Source organism: Ranitomeya imitator, chromosome 4 (assembly GCF_032444005.1).
Source record: "Ranitomeya imitator isolate aRanImi1 chromosome 4, aRanImi1.pri, whole genome shotgun sequence".
Taxonomy (NCBI): domain Eukaryota; kingdom Metazoa; phylum Chordata; class Amphibia; order Anura; family Dendrobatidae; genus Ranitomeya; species Ranitomeya imitator.
In genome coordinates this window covers 59,275,556-59,285,249 of record NC_091285.1, presented here as the reverse complement: position 1 = coordinate 59,285,249, position 9,694 = coordinate 59,275,556, and positions in this window count along the sequence as shown.

Here is a 9,694-nt window from a genome sequence, read left to right as displayed (position 1 = left end):
GAGGACAGAGAATGAACTTCAATCCAATATTGCAGCCAGCATGCCGCCAGCGGGTAAGGAAAGGGTGAATCAAACACCCGAAAGCTCCGCCCATATGACCCAAAACCAGTCCCGCCAAATTCAGGTGACAGGTTCCCTTTAACCCCTTTTAAACTTCTGCTATAAAAGTAAGGCTCATCTGGAGTGCAGATGTATGGAGCAGGCTCAGGAGGTGAACACGCTGCATACGAGGCAGATATGAGGTGTATGACACTTGCGCCAATTGCTATTTAACCCTATAGATGCTGCTCTATCACTCATGGCTTGGTTGCCAGTGTGAGCCTGCATCGGATCTCATCATCCACCTGTGACGTCTCGGATGCGATGGGTTGCCATGAAGCTTCCAATTTTCTATCCTTTATCAACACCATTAATTTTACACAATACTAAACCACCAGAAAATAATAAAGATCTAATTATTCAAGGACTTTTCCCCTATTTTAGTTATGCCTAATGGACCCAGAATGACTTGAAAAACACCATAGTTTCCTTCCAAACCAGCATCACTCCTCTGCACTCATTACTATGGTCTCCTGACATTTATATTTGGCAGGATGTGTCACGAGACTGTTGTAGGAAATCACTGACAGCTGATCACTTGCAGTCTTCTCATTCTACTAGGGATCTCCAGAAGACATTTGCAGGTTTTTTTTTGTTACCACACTGGGCCCATTAAGCATCATTTTACAAATAAGGGGACAACCAGGGTTGCCAACCTATTCTTTTTTTCCAGACAACTGAACCAAATTCATGGATGTCCCCAAATTTGTATGCACATTTACCATGCCTTTTAGAAGATACTACACCCATTGTCAAAAGATCAGAGCCACAATAAATACCACACTCACACGGACTAAAGGTACCGTTAAACTAAGCGACGCTGCAGCGATATAGATAACGAGCCGATCGCTGCAGCGTTGCTGTTTAGGTCGCTAGGAGACGTCAAACACAGCAACACCAGAACGATGCAGGAGCGATCCAGTGACGTACTTATCGTTCTCACCGGTTGTTAGCTCCATGTTAAAACATTGCTGGCATCGTTGCTTTTGCTGTCAAACATGACGAATCACGCCGACCTGACGACCAAATAAAGTTCTGGACTTCTAGCTCTGACCAGCGATGTCACAGCGGGATCCTGATCGCTGCTGCGTGTCAAACACAACGAGATCGCTATCCAGAACGCTGCAACGTCACGGATCGCTGTCGTTCTCGTTGTAAAGTTGCTCAGTGTGAAGGTACCTTTACTGAATAATAGTAGACACTAAAGATAACACCTAGTTAATTCTAGATGTTCTAAACTTGGAAAACTAACCACAGACCTTCTGCGGATGTAGTCTGGCACAAATCCTTCTGTTTCTTCATGTAATCTCAGACAGACTTGATGATGTTAAGATCAGGGCTCATTGAAGGCCAAATTATCAGAACTACTTGTTGTTAAGGACATTGGTTGTAAGTTTAAGTCTTGGTCCTGCTCCAGAATACATTTGGAGCCAGTCAGATTCTTCCTACTGAATGATAGATAAGTATCTGCCTATATTTCTCAGTATTGAGAACACCAAACAATGGTAATATTCAAGGACTGCTAATGCAGTGGTCTGTCAAGGAAACTTAGTGCAGCAGATGAAAGACACATCATGCTTACTTTGCTTTGAATTAGCAAGATGTCCAGCAGTGCCATCAGCTCAGAACTGGCAGTAATAAGTGAGACGCAGCTACACTCATCTACTGAAATAAATCAGTCCAAAAGTGGTCTTCATGGAACAATTGCTCCCTGAAACTGTAGAAAAATAGCAAAAAGGGCAGGAGATGCTTACCTGCCTAGGCCTCCAAACAAATTCACTATCAGGATGCAGTGGACCCATGTGGTTAAGATGGCGGCAACACAGGTGCAGAAATACCGATGAGGCAGCCACTCATAACTTACCAAATTAATTGAGGGGGTGGCTGCTTGGCATATGACTGCACATTAGAGACTTGTATGTGGCGCTGTTCACACAATGGGAATGCACAGCATCCAGGTTAACAGCCTATTAGTGATGCCCTTCTATTAGCTCAGGCGGGCTGCCCAGCGCTATTAAGATGCATCCCATCCCACAGTTTACAAGACAGAATGGGCCCAACTGCACCCTGAAAAAATGCAAAAAACACATATCTAAAAAAGTATGTGAGGTATTAGTTCATATTCTGGCCACATGGGATGCATCTTAACCCCTTCCCGACCTGTGACACAACGTATGCGTCATGAAAGTCGGTGCCAATCCGACCTGTGACGCATATGCTGTGTCACAGAAAGATCGCGTCCCTGCAGGCCGGGTGAAAGGGTTAACTCCAATTTCACCCGATCTGCAGGGACAGGGGGAGTGGTAGTTTAGCCCAGGGAGGGTGGCTTCACCCCCCCGTGGCTACGATCGCTCTGATTGGCTGTTGAAAGTGAAACTGCCAATCAGAGCGATTTGTAATATTTCACCTAAAAAACTGGTGAAATATTACAATCCAGCCATAGCCGATGCTGCAATATCATCGGCCATGGCTGGAAACACTGATGTGCCCCCACCCCACCCCACCGATCGCCCCCCCAGCCCTCCGATCTCTGGTCCTCTCCCCTCCGTCCTGTGCTCCGCTCCCCCGTCCTCCTGTCCGCTCCCCCCATGCTCCAATCCAACCCCCCGTGCTCCGATCCACCCCCCCGAACAGCAATCCCCCACCCCGTGCTCCAGTCCACCCCCCCGTGTTCCGATCCATCCCCCCATGCTCTGATCCACCCCCCGTGCTCCGACGCCCCCCCCCCCCCGTGCCCCGATCCCCCCCCTTATACTTACCTAGCCTCCCGGGGTCTGTCCGTCTTCTTTCCTGGGGGCCGCCATCTTCCAAAATGGCGGGCGCATACGCAGTGCGCCCGCCGAATCTGCCCAGCCGGCAGATTCGTTCCAAAGTGAATTTTGATCACTGTGATAAGTGATTTTTGATCACTGTGATAAAACCTATCACAGTGATCAAAATAAAAAAAACAGTAAATGACCCCCCCCCCCTTTGTCACCCCCATAGGTAGGGACAATACTAAAATAAAGAATTTTTTTTTTTCCCACTAAGGTTGGGCTAAGAACTAGGGTTAGGGTTAGGGATTTTTCCGCAGCGGATTTGATACATCCGCAGTGCTAAACCGCTGTGGATTTATCGTGGATTTACCGCGGTTTTTCTGCGTATTTCACTGCGGTTTTACAACTGCGATTTTATATTGGAGCAGTTGTAAAACCGCTGCGGAATCCGCAGAAAGAAGTGACATGCTGCGGAATGTAAACCGCTGCGTTTCCGTGCAGTTTTTCTGCAGCATGTGTACAGCGATTTTTGTTTCCCATAGGTTTACATTGAACTGTAAACTCATGGGAAACTGCTGCGGATCCGCAGCGTTTTCCGCAGCGTGTGCACATACCTTTAGAATTAGGCTATGTGCACATGGTGCGGATTTGGCTGCGGATCCGCAGCAGTGTTCCATCAGGTTTACAGTACCATGCAAACCTATGGAAAACCAAATCCGCTGTGCCCATGGAGCGGAAAATACCACGCGGAAACGCTGCGTTGTATTTTCCGCAGCATGTCAATTCTTTGTGCGGATTCCGCAGAGTTTTACACCTGTTCCTCAATAGGAATCCACAGGTGAAATCCGCACAAAAAACACTGGCAATCCGTGGTAAATCCGCAGGTAAAACGCAGTGCCTTTTACCCGCGGATTTTTCAAAAATGGTGCTGAAAAATCTCATACAAATCCGCAACGTTGGCACATAGCCTTAGGGTTAGGGTTGGGTTGGAATTAGGGTTGTGGTTAGGGGTGTGTTGGGGTTAGGGTTGTGATTTGGGTTACGGCTACAGTTGGGATAAGGGTTAGGGGTGTGTTGGAGTTAGAATTGAGGGGTTTCCACTGTTTAGGCACATCAGGGGTCTCCAAACGCAACATGGCGCCACCATTGATTCCAGCCAATCTTGTATTCAAAAAGTCAAATGGTGCTCCCTCACTTCCGAGCCCCGACGTGTGCCCAAACAGTGGTTTACCCCCACATATGGGGTACCAGCATACTCAGGACAAACTGCGCAACAATTACTGGGGTCCAATTTCTCCTGTTACCCTTGAGAAAATATAAAATTGCTTGCTAAAACAAATGATTTTTTATTTTCACGGCTCTGCGTTGTAAACGTCTGTGAAGCACTTGGGGGTTCAAAGTGCTCACCACATATCTAGATAAGTTCCTTGGGGGTCTAGTTTACAAAATGGGGTCACTTGTGGGGGGTTTCTACTGTTTAGGCACACCAGGGGCTCTGCAAATGCAACGTGACGTCCGCAGACCATTCCATCAAAGTCTGCATTTCAAAAGTCACTACTTCCCTTCTGAGCCCCGACGTGTGCCCAAACAGTGGTTTACCCCCACACATGGGGTATCAGTGTACTCAGGAGAAACTGGACAACAACTGTTGGGGTCAAATTTCTCCTGTTACCCTTGGGAAAATTAAAAAACTCTGGGCTAAAAAATTATTTTTGAGGAAAGAAAACGTATTTATTATTTTCACTGCTCTGTGTTATAAACTTCTGTGAAGCACTTGCGGGTTCAAAGTGCTCACCTCACATCTAGATAAGTTCCTTTCGGGGTCTAGTTTCCAAAATGGGGTCACTTGTGGGGGAGCTCCAATGCATAGACACACAGGGGCTCTCCAAACGCGACATGGTGTCCGCTAACAATTGGAGCTAATTTTCCATTCAAAAAGTCAAAAGGCGCGCCTTCCCTTCCGAGCCCTGCCATGTGCCCAAACAGTGGTTTACCCCCACAAATGAGGTATCGGCGCACTCGGGAGAAATTTCTCAACAAATTTTAGGATCCATTTTATCCTATTGCCCATGTGAACATGAAAAAATTGAGGCGAAAAGAAATTTTATGTGAAAAAAAGTACTTTTTCATTTTTACGGATCAATTTGTGAAGCACCTGAGGGTTTAAAGTGCTCACTAGGCATCTAGATAAGTTCCTTGGGGGGTCCAGTTTCCAAAATGGGGTCACTTGTGGGGGAGCTCCAATGTTTAGGCACACAGGGTCTCTCCAAATGTGACATGGTGTCCGCTAAAGAGTTCAGCCAATTTTTCATTCAAAAAGTCAAATGGCGCTCCTTCCCTTCCAAGCCCTGCCGTGCGCCCAAACAGTGGTTTACCCCCACATATGAGGTATCAGCGTACTCAGGACAAATTGGACAACAACTTTCGTGATTCAGTTTCTCCTTTTACCATTGGGAAAATAAAAAAATTCTTGCTAAAAGATCATTTTTGTGACTAAAAAGTTAAATGTTCATTTTTTCCTTCCATGTTGCTTCTGCTGCTGTGAAGCACCTGAAGGGTTAATAAACTTCTGGAATGTGGTCTTGTGCACCTTGAGGGGTGCAGTTTTTAGAATGGTGTCACTTTTGGGTATTTTCAGCCATATAGACCCCTCAAACTGACTTCAAATGTGAGGTGGTCCCTAAAAAAAATGGTTTTGTAAATTTCGTTGTAAAAATGAGAAATCGCTGGTCAAATTTTAACCCTTATAACTTCCTAGCAAAAAAAAATTTTGTTTCCAAAATTGTGCTGATGTAAAGTAGACGTGTGGGAAATGTTATTTATTAACTATTTTGTGTCACATAACTCTCTGGTTTAACAGAATAAAAATTCAAAATGTGAAAATTGCAAAATTTTCAAAATTTTCGCCAAATTTCTGTTTTTATCACAAATAAACACAGAATTTATTGACCTAAATTTACCACTAACATGAAGCACAATATGTCACGAAAAAACAATCTCAGAACCGCTAGGATCCATTGAAGCGTTCCTGAGTTATTACCTCATAAAGGGACACTGGTCAGAATTGCAAAAAACGGCAAGGTCTTTAAGGTCAAAATAGGCTGGGTCATGAAGGGGTTAATAGCGCTGGGCAGCGCTGTAACAAAAAGAAGTTTGTTCTCTGAAGCTCCGGGATTGTTAATTGCCTCCATTTTCTGTTATTAATGTGACATGTAGGCAGGTACGGACTTGGGATGAAATTCAGCCCTGGCATTTGAAATCACACAGGCCCATGGTGTCCCCGTACGCAATAACCTGATGGGATATATTACTAATATTACCCTGGATGGAGGGAGGAAAGGAAGATTTACTACAAGACCAATATTTCTAATTGGCCGGCTTTGTACTCCGTCACAACTGTTAACAGTGCCTTGAGAACATTGATTCTGTTAACAACGTAGCACACAAGGCAGCCCACAACCTGACCGGCCCTTCTGGCATTTGCCAGAATTGCCAAATGGCCAGTCCGGCCCTGCATGTAGGGAATGTGTACTTTCTGCATTTGTACCGCTTTTTTAATTCTACTAAAAGTCTGCATACAATGTACTAATTTGATGAGGGCGATGTACAGTAATCATAAAATGTATATTATTAAAGGTCAATGTTATCCATATTGTTGATTTTTATCGTACCGAAAAAATTTTTTTTATAGAAACCCCGTTGTCAAGGCAACCATGAGATATTAAGTGACGACTTCCCACAATTTCCAATATTAGCCTTGTCAGTGAGAGTTGACTTCCAGTAATATAAAAATTGTGTTGTGTGCAAACTATTAGCACTAATTTAATTTATGCCCTGCATAATCAATTGCCAGCAATACACAGATTACTCCGCGGCAGCTCTCAGGTGCAGGACATGTCTCTTGTCTGAGACGGCTGCATATCATTATTGTACGATTTTCTGCAGGTATTTCCTGTAGCTATTATATGAAGACAAAGTATTCCCAGGTCTGTAAATACTCCGTAGAGAATTAGGTCAGCGTATAAATAGGATAAGGAGCTGTCATATCACGCCATTAGTGAGAACAGTCCAGAAACACTCAACCGTACGTGTTGTACACTCTGCTGTCGCTGCCTTGTGGATACTGCATGAATAAAGGATACAGGTCAGTGGAAAATGCCAGCAATCCCATCATTTTAAATGATGACTATTCCCCAGCAGAATACCAATATGACACCACAGTGATTATGGAAATTTAAAGGGATAGTCAAAACAGCCACGACCAATCAGCGACGGGCACAGTCCAGCGGAAAAATGGCCGATCCTTCCTCCCCGCAGTCAGTGCCCACTCCGTACTCCCCTCCAGTCAGCACTCACACAGGGTTAATGGCATCGTTGACCGCGGTGTAACGCACTCAGTTAACGCTGCTATTAACCCTGTGTGACCAATGTTTTACTATTCATGCTGCCTATGCCGCATCAATAATAAAAAGATCTAATGTTAAAAATAATAAAAAAAAATAGTTATATACTCACCGTCTGTTAGATCAGGAACAGGCCTTTGCCGCTCCTCGCAACGCCCCGGTGACCGCTTCATGCATTGTGGTCTCGTGAGATGATGACATGCAGTCTCACGAGACTGCTACGTCATCATCTCGCGAGACCGCAATGCAATCTTCAGACCAGAGCAAGCGAGGAGTGTCGGTAACCGCTTCGATCCGGGGCCAACGGAGGGTGAGTATATAACTATTTTTTATTTTAATTCTTTTTTTTTAACAGGGATATGGTGCCCACATTGCTATATACTGCGTGGGCTGTGCAATATATTACGCGGGCTGTATTATATACTACTACGTGGCTGGGCAATATACTGTGTGGGCTGTGCTTTACACTACGTGGCTTGTGTTATACACTACGTGGCCTGTGTTATATACTACGTGGCCTGTGTTATACACTACGTGGCCTGTGCTATATACGGCGTGCATGGTACTGCGCGGGCTGTGCAATATACTACACGGGCTGTGCAATATACTACGTGGCTGGGCAATATACTACGTGGCTGGGCAATATACTACGTGATTGGGCAGTATACTACATGTCTGTGCTGTATACTATGTGGCTCTGTGCTGTATACTACGTGGCTGGGCAATATACTACAAGACTGGCCAATATACTACGTGACTGGGCAGTATACTATGTGTCTGTGCTGTATACTACGTGACTGGGCAATATACTATGTGGCTGTGCAACATACTATGTGGCTGGGCAATATATTATGTGGCTGGGCAATATACTACGTCACTGGGCAATATACTACGTGGCTGGGCAATATACTACGTGGTTGGGTAATATACTACGTGGCTGGGCAATATACTACGTGGTTGGGCAATATACTACGTGGGCTGGGCAATATACTACGTGGTTGGGCAATATACTACGTGGGCTGTGCAATATACTACGTGGACATGCATATTCTAGAATACCCGATGCGTTAGATTCGGGCTACCAGCTAGTGTATTAATATGTCTGTACTGAATTTATGTGCTGTGTTTGCCATATCTTGTTGTATTGCTGCGATGTTACTTTATCCCATGAATTGTGTATTAATGTATGATGTCTGTAGCTTAGGGTTAGTAAAGGGTTAAGTTAATGGGCTGGCCTTGCAGCCTCAAGAGAGCAGGAATCTCCTGCTTCCTGGTCAGAGCCCCGGTAGGACGGCCTGAGGCAGGGTGTGTGTCCCCGTCTGGGGCACAGGTGTCCCCTCATGGGACAGAAGGAGCCCCCATCTGGGTCACAGGTGTGTCCCTACTTGGGACAGAAGGAGCCCGCATCTGGGGCATAAGTGGATCCCCGTCTGGGACAGAAGTAGCCCCCGTCTGGGAGGGAATACTGACTGTCAGGCACCAGGATTGAATGTGTGCCTCATCAGAGACTTTTAGCTCCGGAGAGCTTACTGAGAGTCATGGATTTTGATGCTGCAGCCGTTGCTGTGTCTAGGGACAGAATAGGAATCATTCATCTCTTGTTCATTTCTACACTTATTATTAAAATACATGTTGCCACTGTTATGCCCTATACAGTGTGATGCGTGGTTCATCCAGAGGACGTCATCTCATTGTGGAGAAGAGCTGCAGGACTGAGGTAACTCACTGTGACCCAGGGCTGGGATTAGAATTGACATTTTATGTGCAAGGGGCTGGGGTGCTTCTGGACTGTTACATTGAGAGACTCGGTCATGACTACCACCCTGTGCCACCTTGTAACATCAGCTGTATGTAATACCCCTATAGGCCACCTCCATGGACAGGGTATCAGTTAGTTCTCACCTCAGTATGGTGCAATGCCTATACCTGAATCTTTATGGGAGTTCTAAGGGAATGCAGGAGGGTCTTCCACTTCTGTCAGTGGTCGAAACGGGAAACCCCTGTCCATGCTCCATATACAATTACAAGAGGTGAGATTAAAACAACAAAACAGGTATATTGTACAGGAGTTAAATGGTGTAAAAGGCCAAGGGCATAACAAGGAACTGTGAACAAAGGATATCACATAAACAACAGATATGTGACACTCTAAAGGTACCTTAACACTCAGCGACGCTGCAGCGATACCGACAACGATGTCGATCGCTGCAGCGTCGCTGTTTGGTCACTGGAGAGCTGTCACACACACAGCTCTCCAGCGACCAACGATCCCGAGGTCCCCGGGTAACCAGGGTAAACATCGGGTTACTAAGCGCAGGGCCGCGCTTAGTAACCCGATGTTTACCCTGGTTACCAGCGTAAAAGTTAAAAAAACAAACACTACAGCACAGCGGCCGGAAAGCAGAGCGGTGACGTCACCGCTCTGCTTTCCGGCTG